Here is a 14,910-nt window from a genome sequence, read left to right as displayed (position 1 = left end):
GGAAACAGAATAACCCCATTCTGAAACGCTACTGCAAACAATGAAGCAGTTCCGATTAGATAACGTCTACCCCTGTGTTGAATAGCTAGAAGGTGTGTGTGTGTGTGTGTGTGTGTGTGTGTCTGTGTGTGAGAGATGAGGCTTGGGTGGCAAGCATGGCCGACAGAAACAGAGCAAGGGGCAGAGTCAAAGCATATTTACTGCACAGCAGCTGAAAGAAAATCAACAAATATATGACCATTAAAGCTGTTGGCAGCTCAGAGCTTGCACCAAAACTTGGCACGCTGGTGTGTACAAGTGTCCAAGCACTTTGATCTGGGAAGGCAGATGCCCATGAGCTGGAAACACATTCAAAAATCCTATCTCTACGGGCAGGGGGGAAACAGACAAATGAGAGGCAGGGAGAGGCAAAACCGGTGTGATATTTTAAGAAATGCGGAGCGTGTTAATAAGTTCCTCTTCTTCCTCTCCTGGCCTGGTCTGAGTGTTGTGACAGCTACAGTGCTGTGGAGCTATATTTGAGAAAGACCAGCCTCCTGCCCCTCATCTCCACACACACACTGCAGCCCTTGTTCATCTGCCTTAATGAAATGGCCACATGCCTCCTCTCATCCCAGAGCTGCTCGCACACTGTAGCACCTGGTAGATATAAATCAGCCCTACTGAGCTGTATTTGGGAAGTGAGGCATTAAGCATGACATGGGCTGTCAAAGTTCAGATCGCACCGACCGCAACATCTAGTTGAACCGCTGCGGAACAGACCCGAGACCAAGGAGCAGGCCTACCATCGGCCTCTTATCTTCTGCCTCTCAGCTCCGCATGACATGGCTGCCACATCTGGGCCCCAGCTGGGCAGCCTGCTGAGCACAGCGTAGCACCACTGAGGCTAGGGTAGGGGAACACTGGAGCACCCACGCTACATGGATTCATGGGATCAAAAGCCTATGAACAACCAATATTTTAGTGGCTGCTGTTTGCTGCCAATTATCAATGAGCTTTCTTATCTGTGGGGGCTTGTGGGTATCATTACAGATTTCAAGTGGTGTATGTTCTATTTCTGAGCAAGGAGATAAAAAAAGCTGAGTGCATGTTTGTTGTGCGAGTGTACTGTATGCGGTGAGCTATATGTGTGTGAGTGGAATTTCAGTCACGTGAGCCCGAGGTCTGAAGGTCAAGAACTGCAAGAGAGCCCACACATTCCTCAGAGGACAGGCACACATCTTTAGTGCACGTGAAGGTTTGCATTGACTTGGATGCATGCATGTGTAAGCATATTAAACTAGCCAGCGCTCCAGTTTTCCGCCACTCCACCAGCCCACCCCAGAGCTTTACACTTGAATATTAAATATATTCTCACTCTGAGCTTTACATGTATGGGATGAGTCCTCAGACAGATAGACAAGACACAAAGGCAGGAAGACAGAACGCTCAAAGGAAAGAGCACTGTGAAAAACAAAGTGAGGAGCGACAAAGGGAGGTAAAGAGTGAGGATAATGATTTATCATCTGCTTGGGATTTGGTCGTGGGCTTTCACAGATGGGGACGGTATGATGTCTTGCTCTTATTAGGTAGCAGCCACAATGGAGAGCTGAGGTGGAGTGGAGGCTTGAGGACAAGAGGGGAAAATACAGAGAAACGAATGAAGGAAAAGCAGATGAAGGGACAGTGCAAGAAGCCCAGGTTCAACTCAATCCTACTGTAATTTACATTGCTGGGTAATTAGCCTCAGGATCAGGGGCTCAAGCCAATGACGGAGGCCTCTCACAGGAAAACAGCATGTGAAGAGGACCACAGCATTACTCTTATGACACATAACATTCATTGATTCAGTCTGTCAGAGGGAACATGTGTCAAGGGCATAAAAACTGCTACGTTTACTGTACAGAATAGAGAAAAATCTATTCATGGATTTGAGGTTATCTTTAGTAGAGGGAAGTAAAGTAAAAGAAGACCTCATTCTAAATGTGGGAAAGAGGTTGAGACCCTATAAATGACATCTGATGGATGTTTGTGTTAAGTTAAGTCTTTGTTTGGAACTGGAAAACACTGTTTACCTTCCCTCCATGGATTACATCATTACATTGATATTTAGGACTTAGGAGGCAGGTAACAGGAGTAACCACAGGAATAATACAAGGAAAGATGCAGAAAACACATGGCCACATACAAATATTGGCAAAACACATTTGCATAATCGTCCCATATTATTGCACTGACAAAAAAACAAACATGTTTTTTTCACAGGGAAATAAACCTGACTTAGTGGCAGTAGTTTCAGCACTGCCTAGTGGTCCTCCAGAGCTGCAGATTTAATACACATTTAATTAATGATGTCATTGTTTTGACATTGAAAGAGCATGCCAGCAAACAAGATAAACAAGATCTAGCTCTGGGAAGAGTGCTATCAGAATACTAAAGGAAACAGAAAGCTGGGAGATCACAGACAAAGCACTTTGAATCTTAACCCTGGGCCCTTAAGACAGTTCCATTCAATCCCCTCATACGGCGAGGGAATATTTTACTCACAGCACCAAGCTGCTAGCTCTGCACCAAGTTGTGTGTGAAGACACACATACCCATGTTTAAGGGTCATATGTATGCATGTGAGACTAAATAGCAGTGAGATACAGTGCCATATTGTGAATGAATTCTCGCTATGGAGCAGTGAGTTTCCACTCATGCTGCTATGCCAGTGTCCTGGGCATAGCTAAGAGTCTTTACACATGCCAACTAGAACTGGGAATGAAGCCATAAGGCTGGGAGGATAGACATATACACTGCAACACACACACACACACACACACACACACACACACACACACACACACACACACACACACACACAAACAAAATCCACAACATACCACAGATAGCACAAAAAAACATAAGACACAATAGAAAATACCCACTCATTCATGTAAGCATGAGCAAACTTGTTTATTCACGTTTGCGCTCACCTCCTTGCACATATGCACTGAAAAAACATGTTAGCAAGGAGGTGAGAATTAGAGCAGGGCCAACTGGCTCACCCTGAAAGTTCAAGTTGAGTGCCACTACAAATTACAAGTTGACAGCTTAAATTATCCCCTGTATGCGTTTCTTACAATGTATGTGCATGTTGGAGTTTGCTAAGGCAACCTCCAGACAGCTGTTCTGGATGAGGTATTTACATGTCAACCATTATCTCTTCTTAAAAAAAAAAGAACAACAGTATGTAATCTCCCTCGAGATACACTGACCAGCAAATGCCCAAGACCAGCAACCTCCCTCATGTTGTCAATGATAGGACCCTCTGCCCCATCTCTAACAGATGCCCCCATATTTGAGCTGTGAGGGGGGAGAGTGATAGGGACAGTGTAAAATGAGAGGGTGACTAATTGGTTCATAACCTGTAATTAGGGAGATGTAATTGGAGTGGACTTGCAGATGCCAGGTGCACCTTCAGGAGGTGGGGCAGCGGTTTGCCCTTTGACTGGCTATAAGGGGGTGTGTGTGTTTGTGTGTGTTTGTGCACACAAGCAGCTAGGCAGGATTAGATGTTGGGGGAAAACAAGACTTCTATTGCAAGGGCCCCCAAAGAATATAGTATAGGTGTGGCGTGTGCCTGTTAGGACCTTAAAACCACATTAAAGTGCGTGTCCTGAAACCTGCCACAACACAGCACAGCCACGCCCAACAAGAACAGGCACACGTATATGAATACACACACTCAAACAATATATACACACGCAGTATACAACAGCTTCATGTCCATAGGCAAATTTTTTTTTTCAATACGCTGTTGGGAGTAAGAAATCTGCAGCTCAACATTTTCTCATGGTTCACATGGTGGGTCAATGTGATCAATGTGCTCATGGCCCACCTAGCCGATACTACACCTCTCCCAATCAATGTAATGGGGGCTGAGTGTTAATTGGGACAGAGTAAGAGGAGGGTGGGTGATGGAGTGCGATGTGCTTTTTGCAGAAGCATCAGAAATGCTGTTCAGGGTCTTAATGAAAGCTGCTTAATGTTGACAGCGTGCCTGTTTAATCGCTTGGTTAAGAAATGTTTTTTTGTACAACAAAAAGAAGTGGATGGTGTGTGCTGAGGTGTAGAGAGGGGGGGTATTTGCAGGAACATCTGTTTGTTCTGCCCATCACCATATGATTATCGGTAATTAGCCGCGACGCCTGCAGTTGCATGGGTGCGGTCATGCATTCCCCTCTTCGGGCAGGTATGTAGGGAGGACCCATAAAATATACTATCTCTTCTCTCCTGCTTCCAGCCCCTCTACCTTCCTTATGAGTCACACACTAATCTGCAAGTAGACCTGTCTAACAGGTACCATCTTAGAAACTACCAAACAATCACTTATTCTATTCCACCAATGCACTTCACGTTGTATTATTTTGAGTAGGTAAGAATGATACAAGACAGCACCAAGTGAACTGGGGATGGGAATGAAGTGAGTAGAGGTTGACTATGACCAGTGCTGACTGTTCACTTGCATGGATGTTTCCTTTGCAAAAAGCAGTGTACCTAAGTAATGGAACAAGAGGGTTTTTCCTAGACACTGAGCTCAGTCGTGAGGAGATACTCAAAAGAAAAGTGGCCTTCACATCCTGCTTTGAACAGGACTACAGTATCCTCTTCAAACAGAAAGCAAATAAACTCATCTCCACTCAACAGCCATGCCTCCCTTTTAGTGGGGAGAAACAAGTGCTAAAGATGGCGATGAAAAATAAAATCTACATTGTAAAGTGGGAAGATGTTTTTTGCTGTTCATTGGTGGAATAGTTGAGATGTGATGTATCATAAATTGTTAAAAACATTTAAGCGTCCTTTTCGCACCATGCATCTTTTGATGAAAATGGTGGGAAACTTCTACTGAGGAAATGAACAAATTAAACCAAGGCGATGAATGAAGAGAGACAGTGAGAGCAGTCCAAGGAGAGGCGTTACAGAATCAACTATTTATCCAGCTTGCTTTGTGCATGGTTGTTTTTTTCTGATGAGGAGCTGCAGCTGACATCGAAAAAAGTATGTAGAGCACAGGAAAAACCTGCCTGACAGATATTCTGTCTGTCAGCTAAATGGAAGTAGGAAGTGATGGTAGGGGAAACAGCCTCTACCAGAGTAAAGGCTGTTTCCCTTGTGTTGCCTGTTGTCTTGCCCTGTTTATACAGGGCACAGGGTTAGTCAACGTGGCATCCAGCCCAGAAAACTGCTGCACCGCACACAGCACCGTGAGGTTCCACTTGTAATGTGAAAGTCCAACATGCAGGCAATCACAAAAAGAATGAACTTGTCATTATACCTTGTTGGAAATTATTAATAATAAGTATAAAACCTTTTTAGCATTGCAAACTATCACTCCCCCTCAACATGAACCATTTATTTGATCCATTAGCTGGAAGTGAGGACATGTGATAGAGATGTATTGATTTTCCACCATTTCGGTGTAATCTGGTGAAGATTAATTAACATACTCCCTGGCTCTACCCATCTTGCTGACACAATGAACACCGGTGGGTCAGAGGAAGGTCTAAAGTCAGGACACAGTCAGCCCAAAAACAAGGTGGCCCCCGCAAGACCCTGGCCTACCCCCAGCCTCTAAATTACCTAGGCTGACACCAGGGAGGGAGAGGCATGGGCCCACTTTAGCTCTGTACTCAGGCCAGTGGCTGAGCAGGTCAAGACCCCCCCATTAGGGAGCAGGTCAAAGCCACATAACTCTTTAGCTAAGGTGAGGGTCACTGCGATGCTCTGTCCAGCCAGGGTCAACCAGATGTCTCTGGCCACTGAGGTTCATGGCAATACAATAAAGTAATCAATCTGGCTGCTGGACCTGGTCAATAATATACTCCCAGGCTGCACAGGGTCACCACCTGTTCCCTGGCCTCTCCTTGGACTGTCCTGCTCTCCTGAACTGCTTAGGTCTTACATTTCACTGTCCTGAAGGGAAACTGGAAGACCATGGGGGACCGTAATCAAACCCTGGGTCCAATCAGGCGCTGTATGGCAATGAACCATGACAGACATTATATACAGGTCAGGCGGCAATGGGAAGAGATGGACTTCTAGTACTATGATGTGGCCAAATGTTGTCAACTCTGGTGTCAGTTAACATCATTTTGTAACAAATGTGGACTTTCTCTTCTGCAGACGACACCTCCGTTTATTTTCTTAGCAGGCAAATGTGTTAAGACTTTTCATAAAGTATCCTTTATCAGAGTACAGTCTAGACAAAGAGACATAGCTGGGCCCATGAAATCGACACTCCTCACCAATATGAGCCGTATTTTCTCTGAGGAAGTGCAGACGTGCATTTTTCTATTATACCTCTATTGAACAGACAAAATCTCCACATATACTACACAGACCCACAGAACACATCATATACTGTTAATTCTTCTTTCTTCCCAACTTCTGTCAGGTTTTTGTGACACACATTGCCAGCACTGTTTTTTACCCTCCCCTCTCTGTTCTTTCCTCTTTGCCCTCTCACGCTCGCCATGAATGGAGGCAGACAGCATCCTTGGCGGCTGCCAGGATGAGGCAGCAGTTAATTCTTGGCTGCCCTCCCTCTCTGCTTAAAGGCAGGTATAGAGTTTCCAACAGCTCCAGCTGGCTGGATACAATGGAGATCTCAGTGCAGGGGCAGAGTTCCAAGCAGGTGAACTAACCTCTCCTCCTTTCCCTTATAGCCCTTATCAGTCTCCCAACAGCAGTGCCACTAACACCCCAACAGCTCAGACTCCACCAGAGTTTACCCTATCTTGCTCAAATTCCAGCTGACCCAACCCTTAAGTCTCACACCATTTCCTGGCTGACAGTCGCTGCACCCTGCCTCACAGAGAAACATAAAACTACAGTGATAAGATCTGAAAGAGAATCTAACGAGCTAATGAAACAGTGCAGGTTCATATCCCAAAACACTGTGCAAATCTAAAGCTATGAAGAATACAGTAAAATAATAACCGATGTTTATGCCTGAACACATGTTTTCAGTATGAGACAACCCTGGCTTTTTGACTCATTCTGTATCTCCATCTTCTTCCTTCCTTCTTCCCCCTCAGCTCTCTCCTGCCAACAACATGACATGTCATTAGGCAGTATAATCAGCATGCTATTTGCATACATCTGCTTTATTTTATTGATTGCTCCTCATTCGTTAAGATTCAGGGTATATAATTAATGACCAACCCCCTGGTGCCACACCCTGGGGACAGCTAATTCCACTGCATACTAAGGGGATTTCAGCAGAGGGCACAAGTGGGCTTGTCACAACGGGCACTGGGCCAGTATCAGTCCCGGTCCCCTCCCTGCCTCCGGCTGTCCTTGGTCCCAGCCAGCTCCTCTAACAAGGAGAGCCCTTCCTGGGCCGCGTTAACTAAAAGGACAATTATCTTGAGAACAATGATGCTTTTCACAGGGGCTGTGTTGTCATTAATGCAGTGGATCTGGTTACAACAGCCAGCTTAAGCTAATTAAGGAATGCTATCTGTGGACTCTCATTGCTTCTTAATTAAGTAAGATTCATTTCAAAATGGGGACAAACAGTTACTTTTTTGCAAGAGGAGGGTGGTTGTTTTGCTTTTGAATTTTGTTTGAATTCGCTAATTTGGTAAGTTATTTTCATAAGACAAAAAATAGCCCTGAGCTGCACTGCAGTTAGCTAACCTTTGCTTCACAGTCACATAAAACTGGTTATGTTTCATACCTTTTGTCTGGCACACAGCTAATCATGGGACGCATAATAATTAAACTATACAAGTATAAACTATTAAAAAGCAGCTTTTGAGGAACATTAACACCTCGCCTTCTCTGGCTGTCGGCAATTAACAGTTCACTCTGTAAAGCGGTCTTTAAGTTTTTCCTGTCACAAACACTATCTAGACTCCACCGCCTCACCGTCCTTCTCCACTATTAACAGCGTATTTTGATTAGAAATGGTCGACTGACTGACTGACTGACTGACAGACAAACTGAATGCTCTGGGAACAGTTGCTTTCCCAAAAGACAGCTGACTCTTTCTTTCCAAGGAGCATGCTGACCTTTTACACAGGAGAGGGCTGTTAGTCACCAGTCACTCAGCACTGACTGACAACATGGGGAAAACTGAATGAGAGAGGGAATGTGTGCGCGCGCGTGTGTGCACATGTGGCAGGGGAGAAAGAGAGAGAAGTCGGAGAGTTCTGACTGTGCAAGATACTGCAGAATTCTTCACATCCTTGGCTGCTCTCTTAAGGCGGACTGACACATGTGCAGAGGTTAAGATGACACATAAGCCCATTCAAAGCCATTGCATATCCTATCTAATGACACATACTTACTGCCGTCTCAGGACTCCAAGACAATAGCTCTGGTTCACAGATGACAGGCAGCTAGTCAACCAATCATATGCAACCTAGTATTATAAAATACCGGCTTATGTATTTTCAGTATCTAATGGGTGTGTGCGGGGGTTCACGCGGGAGAAAGCAAATGTGTAAACACAGACACACATGAGCGCAGGGATCTGGTTTGGCAAGTATATATGCCCTTACTTGCTGGGTATTGTGAAGGAGGTTACAGCTGTTGATTGTGATTAAAATGTAAACAAAAGCCGAGTTCAGAGAGAGGGCGAGTATGTGAGTTTGAGGGTTGATCAACTCTCACAGTCCTCCACACCCACTGAAAAAACTCTCATCCTTCACACAGCCTACACGGCTGGGCAACCTCAGAAACACATACTCAAATGCATACTGTATATGTACAGTGTATATTGGGAAATAAAATCAATGAAACATCCTCCAGATCAGGCTGTAAATTTTGTCTGGTGTCATTTTATTAAGGAAAAATGAAAACATAGCTTCCACCAAGCCTAGCAGTAACATTTGCATGAATTTCAGGGGATCCACTACAAAGCTCCCAGAATACATCAGCTCGAAATGAGGATTTATCTCCTCTCTGTGGTGCCCATGTCTGGGGTCATCATGACCCCATCGTGACTGCTCCTCACATCACCAGCAGCGCTGCTTCTTCCATTTACCCTGCTTTTAGCCTCTCAACAAGAAAAATGTACTGTTGTAAGTAATCCTTGTTTGTACTGACCGCAATTGATTGGGTAATCCTGGTTTAACATGCACTAAAACCAGTGCTTAAGAATCTATTAGGAGGGCTAGCAGCTTAAGGAGGCAGGATCTATCTAATGTTGACTTCTAGATCTGTGTTCCAGTGCCTAGAGGTTGGACATGTTTGATGACCCCTCCTACACTGACCCACTTTAAACCCCATCACACGGCCATCTCTGTCTTCCAAGTTCCCTCTCTGATACTTATTTTCTTTCACTCTGTTTCTGTACTTCTCCATATGGTGGCACGGTGATACATTCACTGCCAAGGCTGATCCTCTAAACTCCGCCAGCAAATCTCTTGGCATTCTTCCATCAACCTGGTGACACAGTTCTGGTGGTGTTTAGGCCAGCTTCACCTAGAGCCACAACCCATCTCCACAGATACCATGCCAAAAGTCCCTGTCAACTCGACATGACACACGCCACGCCGCACACTCATCACTGTGACAACCCTGTCATAATCAACACAAATCTCTCGGCGTCAGCACGAGGAGCAAAGGTATTATGGAGCTGGAAAGGGGGGGGGGGGAGGCAGACACACTAAGTACAGGTCGTGGTACTGTCATCTCAGTGGCTCTGGGATCAGGCAGCAAGTGTGAATGTGACTGTGCACACAGGACAGTCAGACACGAGGAAGGCTAATTCCTGCTCCTCCCTCTGCCCTGACTGCTGTGGTTTCTACGTGACGCAGGAGGAGGTGGGGAGGTCTCACACACACATACAGAGGAAAGAAGAGAAGGAGAATAATCCCCACCAAGACCTCTGCCCTAATGGGGCCCACTACTGTAATTACAAGGCACAGATTTCAGATCAGGCACTTAAGTAGCCAGCTAAGAGTGCCCAGAAAACAAAAAGCTCTGTAATTATCGTCTGCCTCCTCTCTCCCCAGTGCAACTTCAGTTACCTGTCATGCTGCTGTTTTGTCAGGAGTCCGTTGTTTCCTGGATTCTCCCTAATCCATGGCTGGAAGCAGCCCTGGCAGTGCGCCTGCCTGTGCAAGATGCACATTTCAGCTCGCGGGGGCGAGTGACGACATGGCACACAAAGATAGCAGAAACCTGAGTCCTCACAGCCCCACAAGCACATGAATGCATTTTTTTACAAGAGAAGGGAGGAAAAGAAGGAGGGGGAGTGTTCAGTTTGCTCTAGACAAAAGATCCATTGTGCAGTGAAACTTTATATACATATTAGAAACTCGAAACCCATAGCCTCTGCAAGCAGGATTCTTGTAACTGTGAACAAGATAACATTACCTACCATTCTTTCCTTCTGTCCACAGAAAAAGAGAAAAGCCTTCAATCCTACTTTTCTGCAAGAGTCTTATTCTTCATGATGGATTCCTGTTTTTTTGCAGGGTCATCTAATATCAGCGATAAGAGAGCTGTGGTCTCCAGGCAGTTTTGTGGCCCATTAGGTAACACATTCCCCAGGTGGAGCAGAACAGGAGGCACAGCTTGTCGACAGAGATTTGCACTCAGCATTCTCTTAGCTTGCAGTCACCATCCGCCTAACCTCTCAGGTGTTCCAGGAGGAATGTTATGTCCATTCCTAGACTTGCTCATTCACCCACTTCAGCCTGGAATGCATTCTACGCGTACTTCTGTTTCGATAATACCACTCTACTGCCTTCCAAACAAGAGCAACTCATATCTTTTTTAAAACTCCCTTCTACTTTTGAACACCTCCCCTATCACCTGTAACCATTCAAGAAAGGTCAAGCAGGATATTTTGAGAATAATATACTTTTGGCACAAGTCCATTCTTGTTAGAGTTGTCGAGCTGCTTGTCTATTTTTCAACAGGCAAGTCAAATAACCACATGCATAGTACTAATAAATTCAATCTGAGACATACACTAAACATCAGGAGGAAGTGGGCTATAAGCAGAGATGATTCTCTGGGGAAGATGACTAGGACAGTCCTGAAATAAGGCCTCTCTTTGAAACTTTTAAAATAAGACTGACACACTGAAAAAAGGGGAAAACCTTAAGTGGCCATCACAACTCAGACCCACTCCAGCTCAGCTCAAATAAGGCCGTGTCCACACGCCTGGGAAAGGTTGCCAACATGGTGACATCATCAACATACAGACATGTAATTAACCTTTTGCAGCCATGCAGTCAGGGGGAAGGCCGGACAGCCAGGCTCATAATGACAACCCGTACAACTTGTAATTATTTTTCTCGAGGGACAAACACAAACGCAGACACGGGCGCTTGTACGCACAAACTATACACACACGAGAAAAGGAGGGGTTGCAGAAAATAATGCCTGTGAACGCAAGTATCAGCGTTTGAGAGAAGATGTGTAGTAACTAATATGCAACAAGGGTGACAAACAGACGTCATAACAGTGAGCTTATAACGTCTCATTTAGGGTTTAAAGGCAATGCGTGTGGTTTACTACAGAGAAACATTAGAGCATAATTAAATCAAGTGCTGGACAGTATTTTGGTGTTCTAAACATAGATTAATGCTCACTACAAAAAGTACATGTTGATTTCATTTCTGAATTATACTTCAAGCAAGGTTTTAAACAAATTGCATAACTGTGCTTTACACAAATTTCCTAAACTGCCTTGTGATGTTTTATTGCTGATTTTTAAACGGTGCTTGTGCCCTAAGTAAATGAGGGGCCTTGGTAGGCAATAGCATGTACTGGAATGTTAACTCAGTAAATGGGCAGCCGGCCCTATAGGGCAACTCAGCTCTCTGAAGAAACAGTACGGCGGCTGGGGATCTAAATTTAAAAGTTACTTAGGTTATGGGGATAGGTCAAGGTATGAAAGCCATGTGTACAGATAATAAATCATGAAACCCTTTCTAACTAGAGACAACAAACATGGGAGCAGGGTGACTAATCCTGACGCTTTCCATTTTGGTTCTGGCTCAGTCTTTCTATCACAAAGACATTCTGTGAGTGTTTGGATAAAAGACAGCTTCCATTTTTACAAGTTCTATTAATATGGGCTTGAGGTGGATGATTCATTGTGAACCAGACCTGGGTTTTGTCAGGCTAACTTGTTCCATGAATACAGAGGTTAACTTTTTCCACTGATCTAGATCTAACTAATAACAACTATGACCAACACACACTCATTTGTTTAAAACTTTATTGTGCCCCGGTGAACTTGCTGATCTTTATTCCTTTTGCATTTATTTGTTGTGAGTGCCAGGAAAAAGAAATATAAGAGCATTGTGTTGAAAAGAGAACTAATCACTAGTGTACTATTTGGGGGCCTCGACGGTTTTGCATGAGGCTACATTAGGTGACGTCCAGTCAAATGATGTAACTGGCGCCTAATTTGAGGAAGCGTAGGTGACCCTTTGTAACTGCCCTCAACCATGGAAAGATCATATCAAAGAGTGGAAATCAGACAGATACTGTGGACTCCAAATGAACAGCGTCTTTGTCTTAGCCTGTTCTTTATCTCACACTGGGCTGGGTTAGGGCTGGCTGCACTGTGATTGTCTCGGCTGAGCTGCAGTAAGTATCAAGCCTGGTTTGGTGTGGTCAACTTAGACCCGGGGAGCCTTGAGAGTAAAGAGGGCTCTAAGTTAGTTTTAATAGGCACATTATTTCTGCCCCTAACACTCGCACAGGCTCCACTCTGAGCCATTGGCTGTTTGAAGTTGGTAACAGCTGTAGTGTTCCAGCCTTTATTTAGAGGTCAGCACACTGACTTCACTTAAAAGGAGAGTGGGACTAAAGGAGAGAGAGAGAAAGAAAGAAAGAAAGAAAGAAGAGAAGGCAGTGGGAGGAGAAATAAAGAACAGAGAGAGAGTGAGAGGTGAAAGAATGAGTTAAAAAAAGAAAGAGTTACTAGTGTGGCGAGGGATTAGCTGAGGGAGAGGTTAAAAGTTTGTGGAGTTGCATCTGGCCTCCTGCCTGCTCTGTTGTTTATTGCCGCGGGCCTGAAGATCTGGTGCCAACATTAACCGCACCTGAACCACTCCACAGCGCACGCGCGCACACACACACACACACACACACACACACACACACACACACACGGGGACAAAACAGGAAGAGGCATACGCACAGCCTGCACTACTCTCCAATGCTTTGGCAAGACGTTACAGTGCGCCAGCCTTTTCTCCTTGCTATACCAACGTGTGTGTGCATACGTTTGTGTGTGCCTGAGTGTGTGAACTACACTCGCAGATGCCAAGTCATGACTTCTCATTTGTTAATACCCCGTTGCTCCTATTACCCTCATCTTTCCCTTTCCATCTTTGTGCTCTGTCACTCTGGATGACTGCCTGGCTGCAAAGCCCTAACCCGCCTCAGCCAAATCTCTCCAACTTAGTCTCCCGAAGCCTGCCTTGACAACAGCTCCAAGTCTTCTCAAACTTCCACAATAAGTTCAGTGAACTCAAGGCAGATGGGAGTTCTCATGGTCTATATAGGAGTCTTATGTGCCATCAGACAGTAATATAACACTGACACGACCAGAGAAATACACAGGGCCACTGTGGGCAGAAATCAAACACAAAGAAGAATGCTAAGATGCCACCCACTGCAGATTCTGGGGACAGACCCTTCTCTGTTAAACTGCTCTCTTTCACTGGAATTCCCCTTAATAATGTGCCAGCTTACACAGTGAAGCATGTACATGCACATGCACGCACAAGCACACACACAGACACATACTAAATTGAAGGGATGCAGGAGGGTCCGGGGAAAAGAAAGGGAGTTTGAAAGAGGACAGTTGGAAGACACTGGGGGTGTTGGGTTGAGGACAGGGTATTCCTTTTGCCCCAGGCAGTATAGACAAGCCTGGCAGCCAATTAGTGCAAGCTGAAGCCACCCCCACACCCCCATTCCTCTCACCCCCACCCCAACGCTCAGCCTTGCCCTGGTCTTCTGAACTTAGTGTGGTCAGGGCTGGAATGTTGAAGCAGGTCATGTTCACATGCACATCAAAAGCGATTAAGTCCAAGCCTCCTGGATTAAGATGAGTCTGTGGACCTTCACATCTTGGGCTAACCTCTCGAAAGCACTTGGCTTCCTCCTGCCACAACAGTATCCAAGTTCACTTTGGCCTGACACAGGCCCCTCCTTTGCTTGTGGAAGTAATACCAGATTACAGAGCAACTGTTGTTAAATGTTGATATAATGTGTTTTTCTTGTTCTTTTTTCCCCTCTCTTTGTTTGTACAGCTGTTCTTCAACAGCGGGACATCTCGCTGTGCTGCTCTTGTATGGCTTACTCTGTGCAAATTGACGACTCATTTCAGTTTAATATACAGGAATTACATATAAAATGTGCCGGGGGGAGGGGACTTCTTTAGGGTGATAAAGCCTGTTGAATAGGATTGACAGAGATGTGTGGCACATGTCTAACTTTTCTACTTCCATTTCCTTCTGCCTCTTCCATCTCTCCGCAGCTGTGTGTGGTTTGGCAGACTCTTCCCCTGTAGTACTGTGAGGGTTAACTAATCCCTCTGTGACTCAGGTATATGGGACATGTCCTGACAGGCGACCCGCAACTCCAACACACAGTGCAGGGATCTGCACAGCCCACAAAAAAGGGGGATTTTCACCGGAGCAAGAAGGTCTAAGAAAACAAAAGCAGAAGAGGAAAGATGAACACCTCCTTGACAACATTCTTTTCTTTGTTGAATCAAAGTAGGTGAGAATAAAAGAAACACCCATCAAAACACCCATTCATAAAACATACCACCTTTAGGTGCTTGTGGTGAAAGGAGGAGGGGAACAGACTGAGAGATCGGATCACTGGCAGGTCAGCGAGCACAGCAAAGTTGCAAAGGATATACAGAGATGGTATACAGTGTATAAACTGAAACCT

General features: G+C 45.1%; 1 protein-coding gene across 5 annotated transcripts in view; it reads right to left on the bottom strand.

The window, feature by feature from the left end:
• zfhx3b (zinc finger homeobox 3b) overlaps positions 1-14,910 on the bottom strand; it is a 153,948-nt gene that overhangs the window by 105,557 nt on the left and 33,481 nt on the right. Inside the window, exon 1 of one of the 5 annotated variants that reach the window (XM_049593662.1) lies at positions 10,358-10,431. The exons of the other annotated variants lie outside the window; for them this stretch is intronic. The gene's annotated coding sequence lies outside the window, so the exon portion shown is untranslated. Of the gene's footprint in view, positions 1-10,357; positions 10,432-14,910 lie in introns of those variants that run through there. 5 annotated transcript variants of the gene reach the window in all.

The sequence above is a fragment of the Epinephelus fuscoguttatus genome, linkage group LG2 (genome assembly GCF_011397635.1).
Source record: "Epinephelus fuscoguttatus linkage group LG2, E.fuscoguttatus.final_Chr_v1".
Classification (NCBI taxonomy): domain Eukaryota; kingdom Metazoa; phylum Chordata; class Actinopteri; order Perciformes; family Serranidae; genus Epinephelus; species Epinephelus fuscoguttatus.
Note: the sequence above shows the minus strand (reverse complement) of the source record. Positions and strands in the feature narration are given on the sequence as shown.